The 24193-nt window shown below is 37.3% G+C and overlaps 1 protein-coding gene and 1 pseudogene across 3 annotated transcripts in view; both read right to left on the bottom strand.

Moving 5' to 3' along the window:
• The window catches only part of TOX (thymocyte selection associated high mobility group box), a 298656-nt gene that overhangs the window by 54591 nt on the left and 219872 nt on the right, over positions 1 to 24193 (bottom strand). The window lies entirely within an intron of this gene.
• Positions 3017 to 3577, bottom strand: LOC121498974 (annotated as a pseudogene).

Here is a 24193-nt window from a genome sequence, read left to right as displayed (position 1 = left end):
GGTGTCTAGTGAATGATACACAGTTGGAAAGATGTTTTCCACTCAAATTGAGGCATCTATTTCTGATTGCTCTGTGCCAACACGATTTGTCTCCTACTGTTATTGTTCAACTGTCAACATCAGGATTACCCAGCTGAACTTGTGCTCCAGTGTGCCATTGATAGGACTCCTCTGCCCAGCTCCAACAAAACACACACACACACACACACACACACACACACACACACACAAATCTACAACAGACAAGCTTGACTCTTGATTGGCAGAGAGCATCTCTCATAATTCCAATTAAAGGCAGAATATGAAGGCAGACTGTCTTATCTGAAAGGGTGTAGGAGACCATCAGGTCAACCCCCTGGTTCCCCAAATACCTGAATTAGAGTTCTTTCAAAACTGTACACCTCTGGTAATAGGAGTCTATGAGTCCGCTTTGGGTCTACTTAGGATTAGAGTCAGTGAAACCCTTGATTTGTACAGATCGTGCCTTTTGCATCTGCACTACAAAGTGTAGGCAGTGCTTTGTTCATCAGACTATAATCTTATATTTGAGTATACTCAAACATGCTAATGTCTGCTCACATCTCTGCTTTGATGTGCCCAAAGAACGGGTGAATAATGGCCTTGTTATCAGAATACTTTCAAAGGAGTGTGCATTGAGACAAAAAGAATGGATTGGAAAGATAGGTGATAAGAAAATTGGGAAATGCTATGAGACATGCCCTATGGGAGTTGTGGTTTATCTATGAGAACTAGCTCTGTATATTTATAGCATCACGAGCCAGCTGAAATGGTCCCTTATACTATATTTAAACCTGAAAATTTAGCTGAATTTCATACTTCCCACTGCAATGTTAATGGGATGCTAGTAAAAATGGAGATGTCAAGTGGAATATTGACTTCTTAACATTAGTTCAGAAAGTGACATTTGAGTTCATTTAGAGGCTCTTAAATCATTAGATACACATGACATTCACTTAAAAGTACATCTCAAGAAGCAAAATTAAAACCTTATATTCTGCTTGGGCCCAATAGCTTTCCTATGCAGAATATTTATATGTTCTCAAGTTACTGGAGACTTCAAGAAAAGTACAATTTTAAATTAGTATTTTATTATGGAAATCTTTCAATAATCCCTTTAATAATGTATTATAAAACATTAAAATAGCATGAAACCAAGATAGGAAAAGGCTGGAAATCCTTTCCTATTGAGCATAATATTAATAATTTGGTAAAATCAGTCTAGGAAAATTACAATGTCTTTCCGTTCCTTTAAAGTGTCTGACTCTGTAAGTGACCTTAAGCTCCTTTAAAACAATTAAAAAATTCAAATATTTGCCTGCCAAAATTTTATAGCATGTTAGATAATGAGATGAATATTGTTATATATAGTCTCTATATATTTCTGAGTATACTTAATTTAGTTAATATTAACATTACTCATTTATGCTTTTATACACTTTGAGTTATATAAGGTCAAGGTCTCAAAACTAATCATAAAAACTAGTGACTGCTATTCATGCTAATATAATAACCCTTTCTCTAAAACAACTGCCAATAAATTTCATTATAAAAAGTTATTAAAAGGGTTAAAAACCTATTAAATGTCAAAGAATTTGCCTGACTCAAACTTCTAATAAAGAAAGAGAATAGGCTTTCTTTCTGAATTATTTAAATCTTTACTGACTGTGCATTGAACCATGAAATTAGAAAAGTGTTATTAGAAGTGTTCTCTGGTTTTTATAAAAGTTGGAGCCCAGAATGTATCAAGCTACAGTCTTTAACTAGACTAGTTAAAGCAGTAGGTTTTTAATCCCAAATACATGGCTTCTGCTGATATAAAGGTCACAATTAAAACTCTATCCTGTAACTTGGTGATAATGAAATTATTATTGGTGAAGCAAACATGTTCATTTAGAACATATGAGCTACATGTTCTAATTTTAATTTGAACAAATATCTTCATTTTTTTATCTTTCCATGTCCACTAACACAGACCCACTCAACTAATAATTAGGTTTTAATAGTGACTAATTTTAAAGCACTAATGTTAACAGTTTGAATTATCTCTCATTTACAGGTTTAACATCTACAAAATATATGTTGAAATTAGATAACTATGGTATAAAGAGTTAAAATGGATCATAATTCTGCATAATTATAACCCTGTGTGATGATGGTATAAATTTAGGTATAAATTATAAAATATAGCAAATATACCTTCCACATTATAAATATTTTTCTCCAGGAAACTATACTTAGTACAACTGATTTGAACTGGTCTATGCCTGACAAGCAGGTAACTGTCCACAACACATATCAGTCTCAACTGGTCAGTGGTAGCCTTTGGTAATCGTGGGTTGTAATTTTTTTTTTTTTACGTGAGCAGTCATCGGATTTATTAAAAAATGCAATGATATTTAAAATGATACAAAATATCAGTTCCAAAACAACATCAAAAAGTGAGTGTAGGGACACCTGGGTGGCTCAGTGGTTGAACATCTGCCTTTGGCTCTTGATCCCGAAGTCCCAAGATTGAGTCCTGGATTGGGCTCCTTGCAGAGAGTCTGCTTCTCCCTCTGCCTATGTCTCTGCCTCTCTCTGTGTGTCTCTCATGAATGAATAAATAAAATCTTTTAAAAAAGTGAGTGTACTGGGGCACCTGGGTGGCTCAGTTGGCTAAGCATCTGCCTTCGGCTCGGGTCACCATCCTAGGGTCCTGGGATCAAGCCCCACATTGAGCTCCCTGCTCAGTGGGGAACCTGCTTCTCCCTCTACCATTCTTGCTCCTCCTGCTTGTACGCTCTTTTTCTCGTGCATGCACTCTCTCTTAAATAAATAAATAAATAAATAAATAAATAAATAAATAAATACAATCTTTACAAAAAAAGTGAGTGGACTTAATCACACTCAGCTCACAGCAGAGTGAATGGGTAAATAGAATGATGCATGCCATAGCACATTGCTCATAAACTGGCAACAAAAAAGTTGGTAAGGGAAGATAGAGAAACTCTATCTTTTAAGAATTAGAATCAGGGGCTGCAGAATCATCTGGCATCCACCCCATGTTGTACCTATAGTTAGAAATGTATGAGATGGGAACTCTGGGGATCTTCTGGTTCCAGTCAACGGTGGCCACAATGCAACACTTACTCCCTACATTAAGCAGTCATCTGCATAGGTTCCTTTGTGTGTGCATGGTAATCGTTCAAATCTTGGACCTTTGGCAATCCTTAAAGCCACTCAATACTTTTGCCCCAATTTCTCATATTCAGCCATTATAGTCAGTTATAGAAGGGATACACCTGGCATACAGATGGCCCATCATTGACTGTACTAAGTCAAGTTTGACTTTAATGGAAAAGTTGATAAAATTTGTATCAACTAGGATGAGGTCAGGTGGGCCCAGCTGTGTGTGATATGGGAAAAATAAGCAGGGAGGATGTTGGGAGACTTCTTTTTGCTTGAGTGCACTAGGGTCTTTCTTTTTGGATTTCACTCTATCCTTCTCTTTAAGCTTCTGATCTAAGGGACTAAGCATTTGCTTCATGGTCAAGTACTTACTTGCTTTCTTTTGCTTCCCTATTCATGCTACACTCCTGTTTCTGGTAATCATGGTCTTAAGTTCTTTTATTAATACTATCTACTACTTACTGGTCCTGCTTCATACACTAAGCCCACAGCCTTGTTTAACCCTCATGATAACCAGGTGAGACCATCACAACCACGAAGGACCAAAGACTCAGAAAGGGGATCCTTCAGCTATTCAGTAAGTGAACCAGCTGGAATTTGTCACAAGCTGCCTGACCTCAAAGCCTGGTTCATAACTATGGCACGTCTGCTACTGATCCAGTATGTGAACTGATAGTTTTTAGATGTTCTTTTTTAACAAAGGATAGTTGGAAGGGCTTGCTGGGGAAGATGCAGCTAGAACCTAGAATGAGACCAACTTTAAAGCGCTGATGTTTCCAGTAGGTGATTCAGTGGGAAATATTTTACTGAACACTTGCTCTGTGCCTGGTACTATGATAAGTCATAGGGGAAATAAAGGCAGATGAGACTGTCCTTGTGATTGAAGAGCCCATGGTGTGGGGAGACATACTGTCATGCAAGGGGGGATTAATTGCCGTAACCAAAAACACACTATCGACTTGCAGGGGAAGAAGTGTGATTTCTGAGGGGAGTGAAATGTGCAATGATGTCGCAACAACAGGTCTGTCTACAATGACTGAAACTGTCGTGAGCATCACTGAGAACTAAGGATGCCTTTTGAATAAAACATGCAAACAAAAGCAGAAACAGACTGATAAAAACAGAGAACAAGTGGACGGTTGCCAGAGGTGGAGCAGATGAGCAAAACGGTGAACGGTGAAAGGAGGGTGCAGATACAGGCTTCCAGTTATGCAATGAATAACTCGGTAGGGGAGGTGAAAAGCCCAGCACAGGGAATACACTCAGTAGTACTGTTTTGGTGTTGCATGGTGACCGACGTCAGCTACACTCATGGTGAGCACAGCATAATGGATAGACTTGTCCAATCATTATGTCATACACCTGAAGCTAACATGACATTGTCTGTCAACATGACATCGTCTTCAATTAAAAAATGCTTTTTAAATAAGAAGACATCTGCAAAGTGGAAATAAGTGGGAATTTAACTCCAAAAGCAATATCATGGACACTAAGATACATCATTTGATCATTGGACGGTCCACTATGCTCGCTACAGTTTCATAAAAGTGATGATTTGTCTAAGATACTGTGGAAAAGACTGAAGAAAAATAAACTAATGGTGTGGCTTTTCCCCTCAAGCAAACCTTAACAATTAAGTACACAATGAAATCATATTTTTAAAGAACTGTAACTGAGAATAATCTGATAGTTTGATTTCTGCTTGGGAATTAGCAATTTGGTTGTCCAATGTTTTATCTTCTAAGTTTTAGGTTTGCTAGAGACTCTGTAGTTTCAGGACCATCTGTCAAAATGTTCTGAAGTATCAAGTTGTTCTAACTGAAAGAAGCTCATAAAACACACTGACATGTGATACTACCTTAGCAGAGAGGCCATTTTGTCAGACCCTAACTATTGGCCTAAGGTTTCAAAAATAACTTGGGTTTCTACACCGGGTCCTGAGAAAACATTTATGGGCACACTGACAGTCATTTTGATGAGCATCTCTGCTATGCTCCTTTCGTTAGCTACGAATGTTACCACATAAATTATGCTCACGTAGAACAATGACTCAAACACTTTGATCAAAACTTCTCTTTATATTTGCCCCACTTGTCAATCAGTGCCATTCACTTGTTAGTGATGTATGTTATCTAGAAGGAAAAAAAAAAACCCATTCTGCAAGGAAGGCGAGAAGGCACAAGTCTTTCTTTGGTCCAGGCTGAGCTCCTGGATTAATTTATGTGGGTGCTTCACAGCTCTCTGAGACAAACAGGAAAAGTACAAAAAATAGAAAACAGATTCACTGTGGGGAAGGAGTACTGAGTGGACATCATTTGCTTAAAAATGCGTTTCTTGGGCAGCCCAGGGAGCTCAGCGGTTTGGCGCCAGCTTCAGCCCAGGGCGTGATCCTGGAGACCCAGGATCGAGTCCCACATCCGGCTCCCGGCATGGAGCCTGCTTCTCCCTCTGCCTGTGTCTCTGCCTCTCTCTCTCTCTCTCTGTGTCTCTCATGAATAAATAAATAAAATCTTTAAAAAAAGTTTCTTTTCCCCCTAAATCATAAAAGACTAAATGGATGCTTGATGGGTTTATGAGGGCTGGTATTAGGGACTTTAAACAGAAAAGAAGATCTTTCTGCATATTACATTCAATTTTTGATGAAGACCACTTTTTCCACCTGCTTCACTCTTAAGTGATGTCTCTCCCACTTGTTTTCCCTGAAGAGGAAAACCTGAAGAGGTGGATGGTTGGTACTCTGGGGAGCCATTGGCCTTCCAGCACAGCAGGGGCGACCTCTCAGGCATGATCTACAAAGGGTTTGTCCACATGAGGGTGATGAATCCACGTTAGATTATAACAATTCTAATGTGGGTTCTGCCCTGACAAGGGAGGCTTGAATAAGAATTCGATTAAGTTAGCAGTAGCTCTTAATATTCATGCCCATAATCTGGGTAACATAATTTCAGTAAAATGTCTAAAAAGTCCCAGGAAAGCAATGTCCTTTTAAATTTAAATTTAACTTAGTGTCTTGGTAGTTTTTCTTTTAATTCCTGCTGAAAACATCTAGAATGCTTCCCCCCGCCCTTTCCTGCCCCAGTTAAACACTCGATACTAAGTAAGATGGAATAAATATTCTTTTTATCATGATTTTGAAGGATTTGAAGAGTGTGAATTTTTCTCTCAATAATCATTTTGTTGGGATCCCAGGGGTGGCTCAGTGGTTCAGCACCTGCCTTTGGCCCAGGGCGTGATCCTGGAGTCCCAGGATCAAGTACTACATTGGGCTTCTGGCATGGAGCCTGCTTCTCCCTCTGCCTGTGTCTCTGCCCGCCCCCCCCCCCCCATGAATAAATAAATAAAATCTTAAAAAAAAACTTAATAATCATTTTGTAGCTGCGGAATATGGACTTATTGTTTGCTGATCTGTGGACATGCCTTTTCTAGGTGATGATTCTTTTCTTTCTTTCTTTCTTTCTTTCTTTCTTTCTTTCTTTCTTTCTTTCTCTTTCTCTTTTTTCTGCCTTTCTTTCTTTTTCTTCCCTTCTTCTTTCTTTATCTCTCTTTTTTGTGGGGTAAAGATTTATTTATTTGAGAGTGAGATCATGACCAGGAGGGGCAGAGGGAGAGGGAGAGACAATCTTAAGCAGACTCCCCACTGATCATGGAGCCCGAGGTGGGGCTCGATCTCACCACCTTGAGATCATGACCTGAGCAGAAATCAAGAGTCAAAGGCTTAATGGACTATACCACTCAAGCACCCCTAAGTGAATGCATTTCTGATCTTTAAAGTGCTCTGTGCAAAAAGAAAAGTAAAATAAAATAAAGTAAGAGCTGAGAAGTTTACTCAGTTGAACTCTTATTAATAAATACTTTAAACTGCCAGGGGGATATATTTTAAAATTAGGAGTATACTCAATTTGTTATTTTATTATTTCCTGTTTTAGTAATAGCATTGACATATTTTAACAAGAAAAAAGAACTACCAACATCTCAGATAAAGCCTAAAAGTCTATTGTGAGGCTAAATCCATATGTTAACAGAACTATTTAAACAATGAAATCCTACACTGTAAAAGTTTTTACATGTATATAGTTATATAGACATTGTTGGATGAGATGCCACACTAACTGACATACTCATCAAGCATTGGTTCAAAAGGAAAGCCCAATAGGAGCAACATTCTGGGCATGGAAAAAATGAATTTCTGTAGGATTTGCTTAATCACTAAGCTGATGAACCCAAAACATTTCAATACCACCAGAATAAAAATTATTTAGTGTGAGAACTTATTGCAACAAAGTAATTGATAAGAACAGTTGTATTACAATTTAATCTTGTACATGTAAACTTTTATTCTTTCTATTCTTTTCTTATGCAGTGCCATGGGAGAAGCTTAACTTAGGTGCATTTTTTTTCCAAAATGATACCCTGCATCTTGAAAAAGTATTAATTGGCAGAATGGCAGTTTTGAATATAATTAGAATCTTACGAGTTGCTCAGTTATATATATTGATACTTGCAACTCTGCTGTCTTTATTCCCTGATAACAAAATAACCCAAATAATAATGTCAAAGCAAGTGGCTGTTAAGAATGTTAAATATACGTGTCACTGCAAGGCAGGATATTTCTTGTAAGTTGTGAAAAATGCACTTTGCTCATGGGTAAAATGTAGTTTAATGATATGGAAATAAGTTCATGGTTCTTCTATATTGTATTTACAATTTTGTGTCTAAAAATATTTAATATCTCTAGCATAATTATATGACCACATGATGACAGCTCCAATAAATGGGAAAAATCTCAATTACATTGATCAACTGAAGGAAAAGAGAAAAACTCACATCATTAAAGTTTAGAGCCTATTACAAGGAAACACGAAAGAATATCTACCCTGCAGTTTTTAAATTTAAAACCATCTGATCATTTTTCTGCATCTACATTTATGGAAGCTAATAGAATTTTTTAGTTACAATTGATTTTCTAAAGAAAAAAGTGCTCTTGGAAAAGACAGAAGTCAGAACCTTTAAAAAAATGTATTATATGTTATTTCCCCTTTCATAGGCCAGGCATATATTAGTTGAAAACTATAAATATTTATATTTTAATGTTTGCCTTTTTAAAGGAAACAGGGAGATAGCTTTTGGGGGCTTATGGTTCTTGCCTTCCCCCATCAGAACTTTCATTGGGTGCTCACTACGTGTGACACAAATGCAGGTGCCAGCCTGGATTTGGGGGGAGGGTGTGGAGGGCAGGAGGAACAAAAGAGGAGGTTGTGTGGGGGGATGCTAGAGGAACTAAAATGGAAGGGGTCTCGTTTAACAAGACTCTACCCTCAGTGTCTCAAGGGCAAACTCCTCAGAGAGATTTGCCCTGGCAAGCCTACAAGAGTATATCCATCCTTCCCAATCCAGGCATCTTTTTCACAGCATGTCCACCATTTATTATTATCTAGGATGGGGTTCTGCAAACATTTACCTGCACTCGACTCCCCTGGAATCACATAACATGTGACTCTGATTCAGGGAATCTTGGGAAGGGTTTGGGATTCAGCATTTCTAACAGCCCTCAGGTGGTGCCAGTGTGCCATACGCAATGTTTCAGGATTATTTAATTCCTCTGATCAGAATCCAAATTCTGAGGGCAGGGTCTCTTGCCTGTGTTTTTTTACTGCTCTGTTCTCAGGGTCAAACTCAGGTACACCGAAGAATCAGGCTCTGAGAGGAGAATGATGCAGTAGCAGCTGAACACTGAACCACTTGGTAAAGCTCCAAGCTCTCCCAGAGAGTTTTGGCTATGGTTTGTGGATTCTCTTGCTACTTTCCATGTCAGGAAATTATGGTACAGAATTACCAACTGACAATGGGCCATGTTGACCAGACTTTCTGTGGGTAGATTGATGAGCAAGTTATTTCTTATAAATTCCAGGTGATTATTAATTAATAGGGGAGCAAGAATGGGGGGAGCTCCATCCATCAAACATGACAGAACTCTTTGGGTAAAGTGAGAATAAAACTATGATGCAAGGTCTTCAAAGATTTTGAAATTCTAGGGTAAAATCCTTCTAAGATAATTATTAAGATTAATATTTATAATTTCTCAACATACCAAAAACTTAAGAAAGAACTAAATAAAAATAAAAGGACAGCAATAAAATTTGTGAAATGCAGCAAAAGCAGTGTGTAGACAGAAACTTAAATTGCTAAATGCATATATTAGAAAAGAAGAAAATTCTAAAATTAATAACCTAAGCGTTTTATCTTAAGAAACCAGAGAAGGAAGAGCAGTTTGAGCGTAAACCTAGAAGAGAAGGCTTTAGTTTTAGAAAAACTAGAAATCAATAAAATTGACAACAGAAAAACAATAAAAAAAAATCAACAAAGCCAAAAGCTGGTTCTTTGAGAAATCAGTAAAACTGATAAACCACTAGACAGGCTAACTAACAAAAAAAATGAAAGGACACTAATTACCAATATCAGATATGGAAAAGGAGTCATCCCTCCTGATGCCAAAGCACATTAAAAAGATAAAAGAATGATATGAAAACTCTAGGCTCACAAATTTAACAATTTAAATGAAATGGAACAACTGAGTTTCAAAAACTACCAAAACTCATACAAGGAAAAATAGATAACCCAAAGAATCCTGTATCTATTAAATAGATTAACCAATAATTTAACAACCTTCCAAAAAGACACACCAGGTCCACATAGCTTTTAATAAGCATTTTTGGAAGAAATCTCCATAATATCTCCAGAAACAGAGGAAACATTCCCTAACCCATGTTAAAAGACCCAACATTTCCTAATATCACTATAGATTAAGAACACTACAAGAAACCTACAGACCAATAACTCTCATGAAGATAAATGCAAAAATATTTTGCTGAAAAGTAAAATATTTACAAGCTGAATCTAATGATGTATAACAAAAATCACATACCACAAACAAGTAGAATGTACTCCAAGTATTCAAAGCTAGCTCAACATCAGAAAATCTATCAGTGTAATCCAACAACGCATCACCAGGCTAAAGAAGGAGAGGTGGGAGGATAATTTGATTTAAAGGTAGAAACCTGTATCAAATGTAAATAAGCCACAGTGATCGAATGCACAGTATAATGAAAATAGGCAATACTGTACTATAATTATGTGATGTGATAAATATCACTACAGTGGCAATCGTATTGTAATATATAATGTATTAAAATAACACATTGCATACCTTAAATTTACACTATGCTATATGTCAAACATATTCAATTAAAAAAACAGGCTAAAAAAGAAAAATCAGATGAACATATCAACAGATGCAGAAAAAGCATGTGACCAAATCTAAACCCATTAATGATAAAAACCTTTAGCAAACTAGGGATAGGAAGAAACTTAATTTCATTTTAAAAATCTATGAAGATCTTTCAGCTTACATCATACTTAATGGTGAAAAACTGGATATTTTCCACTTAAAATTGGAAACGAGGCAAGGATGTCCCTTTCCAGCACTCTCATTTAATGTTATACTGAAAGCCCTAGATAGTGCAATAAGACAATAAAAGGGAAAAAAGGAAGATATAGCTTGGAAAGAAAGAAAGAAAGCCATCTCAATTTTCAGGTAACACAACTGTGAAGAAAATCCCAAAGATTCAACAACAACAATAATCCTCTTAGAAGTAATAAGCAGGTAAAGTAAGGATGAAGGATTTGATGCTTTTCTATATACTAGCAGTGAAAAATTGGAATTTGAAACTTAAAAACAGTTACTTAAAATGGCATTACAAAAATAAGATATTTAGGCATAAATGTATCAAAACCTATACAGGATCTACATACAGAAAACTATGAACATTGAAGAAAAAAATCAATGAGGATAAATAATAATAATAAATAATAATAAATAAATGGAGATTCTATGTTCAATGTTTGAAAGACTCAACATTTTTAGGGTGTCAGTTCTCAATTAAAAAAAAAAGATTTTATCTGTTTATTCACGAGAGACACACAGAGAGGCAGAGACATAGGCAGAGGGAGAAGCAGGCTCCTCCTGTGTGGGGCCTGATGCAAGACTTGATCCCAGGACCCCAGGATCACACCTTGAGCTCTGAAGGCAGATGTTCAACCACTGAACCACCCAAGCGTCCCATTCTCAACCTCATCCAAGATCCAACAGAATCCCAGTCAAATCTCAGCAAGTCATTTCATAGACATAGGAACAGTGGTTCTGAAGTTTACATAGAAAACAAAGGACATAGAGTAGCCAACAGAATACTGAAGAAGAACAAAGTTGGAGGACTCTTGCTGCCTGATTCCAAAACTTACTATCGAGCTACAGTAATGGAGATAGAATGGTATTGGCAAAAGAGTAGACACATGGATCAATGGAATAGGACAGATAGTCCAGAAATAGATCCATATAAATATAGTCACTGATCTTTGGCAAAAGAGCAAAGGCAATTCAATGGAGGAATAAAGTCTTTTCAACAAATGATGCTGGAACTTTTTAGACATTCATATGCAAAAGAAAAAAATGTAGAAGATGTTTAATTCAGTACTAGAGGGAATGGAAAATGGTACAGCTACTTTCGAAGACATTTTGACAATTTCTTACAAAATTAGCATAGTTTTACCAAACAATTTAGAGATCACATTCCTAGGTAATTACCTGATTGATATTAAAACTTATGTCCCCCCAAGAACATGCACACAAATGTTTGTAGTAGATTTATTCATAATCATCAAAACATCCTTCAATAGGTGAATGGACAAATAAATTGCAGTATATCCATAAAATGGAATATTATTCAATGATAAAAATAAATGAGCTATCAAGCCATGAAAAAACATGAATGAATCTTAAATGTATATTGCTAAGTGAAAGAAGCCAGTTAGATAAAGCTGTATACTTTGTGTAAAGTTATAAACTGTGTAATTCAATTACATAACATTCTGGAAAAGGCAAATCTAGATAGATGATAAACACTGATGGTTGGGTATTCAGGAAGAAATGGTGGTTAAGTAGGTAAAACAAAGGGAATTTCTTAGGGTAATGAAACTATCCTGTATGATACTGTAATGGTGGATATAAGACAGTAAGCTTTGTCAATACCTATAGAACTTTATAGCATACAAAGTAAATCTTAACGTATGCAAATTAAAAAAAATATTTAGGAGGTTGGGGAATCCTGGAATGGAATGAAGAATATGACAAAAAAAAAAAAAAACTTCATGTATTGCAAATATATGAAACAATCTCCTTAAAGGAGATAGGTAAGAAGTTGTTGACCTAAGTAACTTTGGACATGAGTAGTCTACCAAAGGGCAAAAGGAACTGTGCATAAACACTGTATCCTGGTTGATAAAGTTGTTTCCCATTGAACTATGGGTTACCAATTCTACTACTGCTGTACATGGTTCCTGGGATGAGACAATAAAGTAAATGGAGAGTTGACAGCGGAGCTAGGTTTCTCACTGTTGTTGCAGGATATTACCGATAAGCAAGACCAGAAGACTTCATGGCAATGGATTGGAGCTGAAGACCCCACTATGAAGTACTATTTAGTGTAATATAGACACAGATGGCTACATAAACAAATCTTTATAGATGTGTGTATAAATACAGGCTAATATTCATGCTTACAGCCCCCTGCTCTGGCAGCTGAGAGGTCCTGGAAACAATGAAACCCCAGTAGAAGTGAGCCTACTGATGTCCAGACCTGAGTTTCTGACACCGTTATCTAATAAAAGGAACAAGGGCTCCTTGGAGGAAGGGCTGGTTCTAGTACAGGAACAGAAAATATATAAGATGAACCTGGAGTATTTTGAACTGACAGAAAATAAAAAAGTGATCAAAACACAAAAACAAACAACAAAACATACAGACACAAACATACAGACACAGTCATGGATGTTTTGTTATAGGGCTACAGAAGCCAACTGAAATGAGCTCCCAATAGCCAATAGTTAAGCTGGAACAATTTGTGATAAGATAGATGATAGATAGATAGATAGATAGATAGATAGATAGATAGATAAACAGATATATAAAATAGTATTAGATTATAATCCAAAGTATAAAAATAAATACCCATGAGTCCATAATGAAAAAAGCAAATGAACAGATAAACAAAGGCATAAATAAATGGGAGAGAATAGACAAGTCTCCAATGTAGAAGAATTTCCAATAGTTTATGTAGATACTCACCTTCCAGACTGAGCATCATAACTCCCCACTCCTCAAATGTGGGCTACGTATAATGACTTTCTTGCCAAAAATGCAATACAGTAAGGGAGAATTAAAAAAAAAAAAACAACAACACCAGTAACTGTACAGTGCAGAGACCTGACAAACACTACTTCAGACCCGTGATCAAGGTTACCGTCAACTGTGATGTCATCTTGATAATATGAACCCTTTGTATGATCTGATGAGAATGGTACCTTAAGGTTTTCCTTCTGAAACCACTTTATTCCAATGTAATCATGAAAAAAAAATCAGATGAATTCTGATCAAGGGACATTTTACAAAATACCTGATAGTACTTCTTAAAACTGTCAAATTTATCAAGAAAAAGGAAAATCTGAGACACTGCCACAGCCCAAGAGAGCCTAAGGAGGAGATATGACAATGAAAAGTAATGTGCTACCCTGAGACAGAAAGGAGATATTAGGGAAAAGCTGAGGATATCTAATTAAAGAATGGACTTCAGATAAGAATCATGTATCAATATCATTTCATTATATGTGATAAATGTATCATATTCACAGAAGATGTAAATAATAGGGGAAAGTAGGTCTGGGGCATGTAGGCTATCTTCACAATAACTTAGTAATTTAAGACTTCTCTAGAATAAAAAAAAAAACAGATTTTAAACTGGCCCAGTTTTACTCCTAGTAGCTGAGCTAAAAGCTAACCAAGAATCAGGTATATTAGTTCCCAAACCTGTTTATGTCATCATACTTATTAATGCAATTGCAACATTTATTCAAATAACATACAAACTGATTAAATCTGCATGCATGCAAAGCGAATTGTTGCTGTATAAATCAAATTTAATGCTCTGGAAAGACTGAATAAAGATATGCTATTTAAAAACTTAATGCCTAATTATGACATGATGATACTGTTAAAGATTACAAAAAATATTGCAAGACTGTATAAAGAATCTTCCTTCATGTTGTCTCATAAGAATCTTTAACTTCTTGCACGGTTTTAAAGAAATTTAAAGAGAAAATATTCGTAGACAGAGTTTTATGGCTGTTGTTAACTACAAATTGCACACAAGGCGGCGATCAGAGGCCCAAATGCTGAGAACACCGGTTCTCCCTCAAAAAGGCCTAGATATTTATTTGCTCACCTGCTCTTTTGACCTAGTAACTATTGTGTCATGATCTTTCAACTACCTTCTAAAATATCTTGGATGTAGAAAGAAGTTCTCTGAAGATTACAATCTCACATGCATGAATCACAGTGAGGCTGAAAATGTTAGCACTGGAGTTTTGTCAACCTCCTCACCCACCAATTGCTCACTGTACTGGCATTTGATGGAAGTGTTCAAAAATAAGGTGTTAAACTTCTACTAAACATCCATGGAAAATATAAATAATATACTGCATCCTAGTACAGATGCTCTTTGACTTACCATGGGTTATATCCCAATAAACCATAAGTCAAAAATGCATGTAATCTCCCAACCTACCAAACATCATAGCTTAGCAGAACCTACCTTAAAAGTGCTCCAAACACATTACCCCACCATTGGGCAAAAGCATCTAACACAAGGCCTATTTCATAATAAAGAGTATGAATATCTTATGTAACTTACTGAATTCTATACTGATAGTGAAAAACAGAATGGTTGTATGCGTACAGAATGGTTGTAAGTCCTTCAGTGGTTGACCCTCATGATCATGTGGCTGTGGCTACTGCCCCTGCCCAGCATCATGAGAGAGGATTGTACTGCATATCACTAGCCTGGGAAATAATTCAAACTCAAAATGGCAAGTACAATTTCTACTGAATGTATATTGCTTTTGTACCATCATCTAGTAGAAAAATCTTAATTTTTACACCATTGTAAATTGGGGACCGTGTTTATACCAGTAGAGTATCTGACTACATTTGTTCTTTGCTTTTTAAAAAAGATTTTATTTATTTATTTCAGAGACATAGATAGCAAGGGAGACCACGAGCGGGGGAGGGGGCAGAGGGAGAGAGAAACAGACTCCCAGCTCAGCAGGTTGCCTGATATGAGGCTGAATCCCAGGACCCTGGCTGGATCATGACCTGAGCAGATGCTTAACTGACTGAGCCACTCAAGCACTGCTGGTTTTTGTTTTGTTTTGTTTTTTGCTTTTGAGAGAGACTCTATTGAGCTGTCTAGCTTCCCAGAGATTCCATGAATACTGGATATTTCTCCTCCACAATCTGTTTAAGGGCAGAAACCAGAAATTTCCTGAGTGACTTGTCACTTCTGAAAAGAATACATAACATGAATGCCAGGAAGCTTTTCTCACCATGATAGATGAAGACCTATTGTTGGCCAAGTGTTACAGGATGTGGGCCCTATCATTAATCACACTGAAGGTAAACATAACTTCAAGAGTGCTCTTTTTACCTGACTAGTGAGTCTGCTGTGAGGGACTTCATCCATCTATGCCTGGCATAGATGGGTTCTATGGGTTTTCTAAGTGCTGGAAGTGTATTAATGAGTCCATCCATGTTTTTGTTTTCCCTGGTTGATTTTTAAAACTTTGCTATTAAAATTTTCTTCAGGGAAATTTTTTAGTTTCCACAGGAATACAGGAGTGCCTTTTCAGAATGATGGAATTTTTATTTTGTTTTGGAGAAGGAAAGTGTGAAGGATGTTTTGAGTGTGTGTGGGTAGACGGCGGAGGGAATATATGTGTTCCCAGGAACATTTTGGCTTCCTAAGACTTTGTGAGCGCTAAGGTAGTGCTAGCTTCTGGAATCACCTACTTGAGGCATTTCTGAGCCAAGATGAGAAAGCCAGAGCCAAGAATGAGAATCGTGTACTATTTATTGAGAGAAAAAAGTCTATTTGTATTAGACTCCATTCCCAAAGAAAGAGGTCTAAAAATTGCAAAAGATATTGCAAAATGTTGAAGGCAAAATTAATTTTTATTTACTTGTATTTACAACACAGATATTATGCCATTAAAAATGTTTAGGAGCAGAAAAAGTTGCAAAGGATACAAAAATATGCAGGGTGCCCAACAGTGGAAGGCTGGAATCTCTGCTATCACTAAAAACTTTGTAGATCACCGTTTATAGTCCCTTTCAAAAGTACCTGTTAGTATTTGGGACTAAGTACAAGACCTTTCTGGTGGTGACTTCTGTCACTGCTTCTGCATCGTGCATGGAAAGCCTACTAGGGAGGCATTCTTTTATTTTTTACTTATTTATTTATTTATTTTAAATAGAGATAGTGTTTCCTAACACTGTGAACAAGCATGCACGTTATAGAGTCTGCGGAGTCAAAAATGTATCTTCCTTAGAAACTCTTCTTAAGTCACTTGAAGACCTTGGGGATGAAGATATTATGTGGGTTGTCTACTAAGAGAGGAATGTATTAGCACAGAGTAACTCAATATGTTGCACACTCTCTCTGCCATTAAGTTTCTCAAAGATGATGTTCCGGGTTCAGTGATTTTTTCCCCCCCAGGGCAGTCTCCATGATAGTGTAGATTCAGAAAAGTGGTTTTCTTTTAGAATAGTAAGTCAAGGGGATCCCTGGATGGCGCAGCGGTTTAGCGCCTGCCTTTGGCCCAGGGCGCGATCCTGGAGACTTGGGATCGAGTCCCACATCGGGCTCCCAGGTGCATGGAGCCTGCTTCTCCCTCTGCCTGTGTCTCATAAATAAATAAAAATTAAAAAAAAAAATTAAAAAAATAATATAGAATAGTAAGTCAAACAAAAGAGTAAGCACTAATAAATTTAAAAGTCCACAATCTGGGGTGCCTGGGTGGCTCAGTTGGTTAAGTGCCCAACTCTTGATTTTGGCTCAGGCCATGATCCCGGGGTTGTGAGATCGAGCCCCATGTTGGGCTCCATGCTCAGCGGGGAGTCTGCTTGAGATTCTCTTTCCCTCTGTCCCTGCTTTCTCTTCCCCATATGCACGTGCATGCTCTCGCTCTCTTAAACAATTTTTTAAAAGTCCAAAATTTATAACCTCATGGATGTGCATTAAAATATTTTAAATCTGGGATCCCTGGGTGACTCAGTGGTTTAGCGCCTGCCTTTGGCCCAGGGTGTGATCCTGGAGTCCTGGGATTGGGTCCCACATCGGGCTCCCTGCATGGAGCCTGCTTCTCCCTCTGTCTGTGTCTGCCTCTCTCTCTCTCTCTCTCTCTCTTTCTCTGTCTCTCATGAATAAATAAATAAAATCTTTTTTTTCTAAAGAATATTTTAAATCCAAATTCTTCTGGTTAAATCTCTTAAATATTTTTGTTGACATTCTTTGGCAATTGGTTTTGTTTCCAAGGAGAGAAAAAGGCAAGAGCAGAGAGAGTGGCTCATGCTCTGGTGAGAATTCTGGAAGGGTCAGAAGTTCTGGATTCTGCTCTGGGTTAGCCACAGTTGGCAAACACAAACTGTCTCTAAGCTTCAGTTTTTGTTCTCTAGATGATTCCTGAGGTTTCCTTTCTGGGTACTGTAGTTCACCATATATATATGTTGCGTGAATTACAAAAGAATGAACGAACAGCTTTAAGTTAGCTTCATCAAGGTTGTCATTTGTGCTTAAGACAGACAGACCTAGCTCTCATATTCTGCTAGGTTATAATTTTCTTTGTATGCTAAATCTAAAATATCTAATAAATTTGCCAAGAACACCTCATTTTTCTGTCAGGTCATAGCATCTGATTAATAAACTAGTTAAAAAGATAGGTATTTCACACACTGAAACATCTCCACAAAATACACATGGTAATGTACAGTTTGTTTTTATGTGTTTTTAAAAATTATTTATTTATTTATTAAATATTTTATTTATTTATTCATGAGAGACACAGAGAGAGAGGCAGCAACAGAAGCAGAGGGAGAAGCAGGCTCTATGCAAGGAGTCTGATGCAGGACTCAATCCCAGACTCTGGGATCACGACCTGAGCTCAACCGCTCAGCCACCCAGGCATCCCTATGTGTTTGTTTGTTTGTTTTTTTAAAGAAAAGATTCTGCTGCTGATGTATTAAGGGGAAGCTAAGTATTCCCAAATGAAAATATAGATATTTATTTAACAATATATGATAGAAATTGTGTGTGTGTGTGTGTGTGTGTGTACACACATATATCAGTCTGAAATTCATGAGAATAAGGTTATTAAACAGGCCAATATTGGATATTGACCAGCAGAACAGAATACATTGTGATTTGAGGTGGCCCGTATAGGCTCCTCAGACTCAAGGTACCTTTGGTAAATGCATCTTTAAGCAATAACTAGTTTGCATCAGTATTTTTCTTTTTTCAAATGGAGCAGGGGGATGGAAATGCGGCAACTGTAAATACATGAAGCTAGCCATGATCATCTGTATCTCTGTTTGAATTTCTTTAATCTGATTACTTTCCTCTCAGAGTTTATGGGATCGGTTTCACTGAGCAAATGCAATTTCTAGATGCATCTTCTAGATGACAGGGATCCTTTTCTGTGGGACAAAAAAAGACACAGATGCCCAGCTATGTGTGGCTAGCTGGCAGCATGAGGGGTCTAGTGTTTAAGGGGTAGAAAAGAAGGACACTTGAAAGGCTGGAATAAAAACTCATGTTTGACAATTTTCATTCCAGAACAATTCGTGCCCAATACTGCTGGGTAGAAGGAAATAGTTAGAACTTTGCCCAGACAGTCCTATTTTTCTCCTGGAAATGCAAATAAACATGAACAATATACTTTCAGACATGCAGAGAATGTTCTGAATTCCAATTGGTAAAGTCTCTTCAGTATATTATATTTTGAACTTTTAGGAAGAGGCACATTAATAATTTAGCTTTGAAGTGAACTAAAGTGAAATGATGTAGAATTAAAAGCATCACAAATGCTGCTGAAATATTTATGGAGACTGTATTTTGACTAAAGGATTGCATTTAGAGAATGATTTATGCCCTAGTTTCTGAGGTCTCAGTTTACAAAAGAAGTCAAAGCTGAAACCAAATTTCACAACCGTGTTTGTCATTTCGAAAAACGTTTTCCATGTGTCCTTTCCTTTTATTAATTATTACAACAATGAGTGTAGATGGTCTCCAGCAGCATTATTTATTATTTTCAAATAGTTCCTCTGTAAACATAGAGGAGATCTTCATGTGGTCTTTATACATTAAAAACAGCAATGGAGTTTAACATGACAAAATGCATCAGACAAGAGAAGAAAAGCACCGGTGTAGCTAGTTACAGCCGCGCTGGAGAGAATGTGTAGCCACAGCTACCTATCTCTAAACTTTATTAATTCTGCACTGGTACCCCCTGATTATAGCAAATATATTCCCTTTCCCAATCTTGGGAAACAGAGCGCCAACGAGTCTTTTTAATAACTTCAACTCTGCCTGCTGTTTGCACACACGGTTAGTGGGATCACAGCACTGCACATAATCCAATAAAGCTTACACCACCAAAGATGTATGTAATCAAGGATCTGAGGGAACATCCTCTAGGTTAGATTCAGTCTCTCTTAACTTGTACTTCACAAAACAAACAGTCTCTTCAGGCAGAAAGAAAACATATGTCTGTCATCCAAAGCAAATATGAAGTCGTGCAGTGTACTAAAATGTGCAGGCCTATCAAACACTTCTTAATCCTCGTTAACAGCCTGCTTCATTGCAGAAGTAGATGGATATTCTGGGGGGAAAGCCTACATGTGTAAAAAAAAAAAAGCTGGAAAACTCTCCACTTGATTTTGCTTGCTCTAGATATTTTGTTTTGATTGCTCAGGGTAATGAGGAGAGCAAAGGTCCTACCATGGGCTATCCTGATTATATCTGAGGTGAGCGGGGGGTGTTTGAGAATATACAACGCGGACGTGTCAGATGTCCATCCAAAGGTTGCCAGCAACCACAGTGCAGACAGATTTGAGAAGAATTCAGATCTGCAATTCACCACCAGCAGTGCAATCAACTTTTAGTTTTCTACCATCTAGATCAACAGTTCTTTCCCCCTCTTTATAGGAAGGTGGAAACAGGCAGTGTCTTAAAGTGAGGTGTTCTTAGAGGAAATGTGAAGAGGTCGTGAGAAATGTGAAATGTTCTTAGAGGAAAAGAGAACAATAGGATTTCCTTTGACCTCCCTAGGTTCATACTAGTGTCAGAAGAATGGGGAGAACCACAGATGGCCAAGGCCAATCAATGTTCTTCAGAGAAGATACTCTATAACATTCTTTCTTAAAATCCCAAATACAATCTTTTTCAAGTCAAAGAAATTCTTAGCATTTTAGATCTCTATCATCTTTCTTCACAATCATGCTTGCGATCGGTGGGTGTACCCATATTTCTCTTAAAATTTGCTCTGAAAGAGTTACGTAATCCTTAGATGAATGTTGGGATAAACTGTGTCATTTTAAAATAGAGAAATCATCAATTAAATTCTATTTCACAGCAGTGACACCAGATGTGTGTTTTTGGCCTGACACAGCTTGGTTTGTCTTTGATAAAAATTCTATTTTCCTGTCCATTTTTTGAGTCTTGTAACATTCCTGGTGCCCTTCTATAGCTTCCAGCTTTCAAGGCTGAAAAGGAAATAAGCCTTTGTAAAGGCATTTGTTGAGAATATTATATTCTTTGCCAGTAGACAGATCCTCACATAAGAATTGTGTTTGGGTAAATGCAACAGAAGGAAAATGAATAAAATCTCATTTCCATTAAGAGCTACATTCATGTGCAAAGGCCTCCAATTAGAATTCTATAGAATCTATGATGCTTTGATATTTGGTACAGAAATCATACTAGAATATTGGCACGATAACTAAGAATTTCTGTGTTTCTATGGTAATTTATTTTAGATAGTTTTGCCATCATGGCTAAAATGAAATGTCAATTAGTGCATATAATTTAGAAATTGCACTCCAGTCTTCCAGAATTTTAAGTAAAAGTCAGATGTTCTCCCAACAGAATAAAAATTAATTTTCTCCAAACGAGCATTACCACATTTCAAGGAAATCTTTCTAATTTTCACTTAAAGACAAAAAGGAATTACCTAATTTTATGAACGGGAGATTATGTGAAACAACATAGTTTTAGTCATAGTTTTTACATGAAACAAATATACTTTAGTATAAATGAAAAAAAAATTATATGCCCCAAGAGTGATCAACCATGTAATCTAGCTGTCTAATAAATTCTTTATTGTGGTTGATTAGTACTTCAGGAAATGCCACATTATGTTCCCGGCAAAATCAAGGGACTGGCTTATACCAAACAAAGTGTTTCTTAAAAACAAAATAAAACAAGACCACACAAAACCATAGGCTTGTAGCTGACCAAATTACAAAACAAATTAGGCTTTATTGGATCAACTTTTTATGACAAATCTCAGGTGACATATTTTAGGTTTTTGATTGCTCAGAATTAAAAAAACTTTTTTTTCTCTAGTACACCTACACAATGTATGTCATCTAGGCACTGGGGCAACCTATTTCTGACACACCTCTCTCTCTCTTTTTAAGTTCTTTTTCTTTTAAGAAACAGCACTGAATAAATTTATATTTTATTATCTCCAGTGTCCTTTAAAACTGTTCATATCTATCTTGAAACATTGAAAAAGAAAGACTGGTCTTTCAGGAAATTCACTTCTGAAGAGGACTAGAGCAGCTTACACAGCAACTGGTCTAGAATAAGATATTATTCTCGGGGCCTGCAGGCGTGTAAAGGCAGGTGGATACTGCCCTGAAGAGAGCAGGAAAGACAGAAGTGTGCCAGTTGCTTCCATCTGCACAGAAGTCAAGTCAGTGTCGGAGGGAGCAAGATCACTGATGGCATTGCAGAGGAAGAAAGGACAGAGAGGAAAAGATACAGGCAGGTTATTTCACATCTCCAAGCTCGAGTGACTCAAATGTAAAATGGTGCCTAAGAACCCCCAACCTCACAGAGCTGTGAGAATTCAACAGTGTGTCAACCAAGGGAGGAGACTTTTGTCCCAGCTATTAGCTGGAGAGAGTTTTAATGCACTCAAGACTTTATTTTTGTACCTGGAGGGAATACTCATGAGAACAGACCAAAAGGGCGACCTCTAAGGAATATCCTCTTAGTGGATCTGGGGTGGGTTATGATGATTATTTTTTCTGGATGGGTTATTAAATAACAGAAAATGCCGGCATTCTTTTTCTCTGCTAGAATAAGACTCTAAAAGCAAGACATGCCAAAGCAAAATGAGAGAAATAAGGCTGTGAATGTGCCTGGGATGGTGAGAAAGCACATAGCAAACCACGAGTTGAAAGTGTCCTTGTGTGTACCTAAGATTGGCCTTGAATCTTATTACAAATAGAATTTCCATGCTATTCATCTAAGTTATTTATGCTTTGATGCGGCCTTCCTTGCCAAGAAGCAACCGGATCTACTGGGTGTATTGAGAGTTACTTTTCCTCAATTCAGTTGCACATATTGAAGGTATCCGTGAGCAACTACCCTAAAATGTGACTACACCAGCTATTCTCTAAAAGAAAGGCATTGCCAATCGATCTATTCAACGAATAATTATTGTGGCCTCCTACACAGAAGGCATTGGGCTAGAGCCTCGGGGGCAGGGGAGCTGAGCCATAAAGATGGAGAACACAGATCCCCAAACCATATGATGTCACCACCAACAAAGTGTCTTCAAAGTGATGGAAATCACCGAGATTTACTAGCTTTTAATGCTTGTTTAATGAATACATTGCAAATACAATTACTATCTTGCTATCGATCCTTCGTAAAAGAAAGGACATTTTAACATTAATAAAATTGGAAGGACATCTCTGAATAAAGGGTTTTCCTCTGAAGAGAATAAATTTTGCTTCATGACACACATTTCATATATTTTCCATATTTTGTGAGGAGCAGTAAGAACCTGAAGGCTCACTAGCACCCATCTTTGCACAGACACTGGAGAACCACCAACTTGTAAGTTAAGAGTTCACAGACTAGTTCAGGAAAAATGACAGGTGGATCTGTGTACCTTGACCAAACAAGTTCAATTGAGGCAGGCTCCAGCTTTGCTCTGCAACGCTCTAGGTCTTTGAGGACACCTATGTTTATGCAATCAGACCGATTTCACTAGAAACTGACCCATTTCCTCTAGGAACACTCAGCCAACGTCACTGTTTTTTGAAAAAAATTTGAAGGGCTAGTTCACGCTCAACACAAAAAAAGACCTTTTAACAAACAGACCATGTGGTATTGGAATGGGCTGCCACACAAAGAGATCAGCTTCTGTCACTGAAAGCTTTAAGATACAAACTGGATAAACACAGGAAGGAGATACAGGATTTATTGTTGCAAGAGGGAGAGGGCTAACTGGACGATGTCCCCACCAACCCTAAGATTTTTCAGTGTCCCATGCAAGCTTTATTTAAGGTGCACAAAAATCCATTTCTGAATAAAGTCATCATATAGGTAAATCCAAGGATAAAGGTAAGACATTTAAATGAGACAAAGAAGCAGAAGAGGCTTTAAGGTCATATGTGGGAACCCACCTGGTCTGTTCTTTATTTTTTTAATTAGGTTTTCAAAGCAAGCCTATGCTGAGCCAGGCAAAGTGCTAGGCTCCAGGGTTACAACAATCTGAGAGTTTAAGGTTGCCATCTGAAGTCCCCATAGGCTGGTTGACAGGCTCCTTGTCACCAGGGGACTGCAATCTTCTGACAGGAAGTCATCCTCTGGCCTCAGTTTTCTCACCAATAAAATAAAGGACTTCGTGTTTCCTTTTAGATCAAACCATTACAAAAATTCTATCTTATGCCTCTCTATTCTCTTTGTGTGGCCCATTAAACCTTAAAAATTTTTACACCAAAAGCAACTTACTTCATTATTGTATCTTTTGTGTGGCCAATGATTAA

Source organism: Vulpes lagopus, chromosome 9 (genome assembly GCF_018345385.1).
Source record: "Vulpes lagopus strain Blue_001 chromosome 9, ASM1834538v1, whole genome shotgun sequence".
NCBI lineage: Eukaryota > Metazoa > Chordata > Mammalia > Carnivora > Canidae > Vulpes > Vulpes lagopus.
This window is presented reverse-complemented; position numbering and strand designations above follow the sequence as displayed.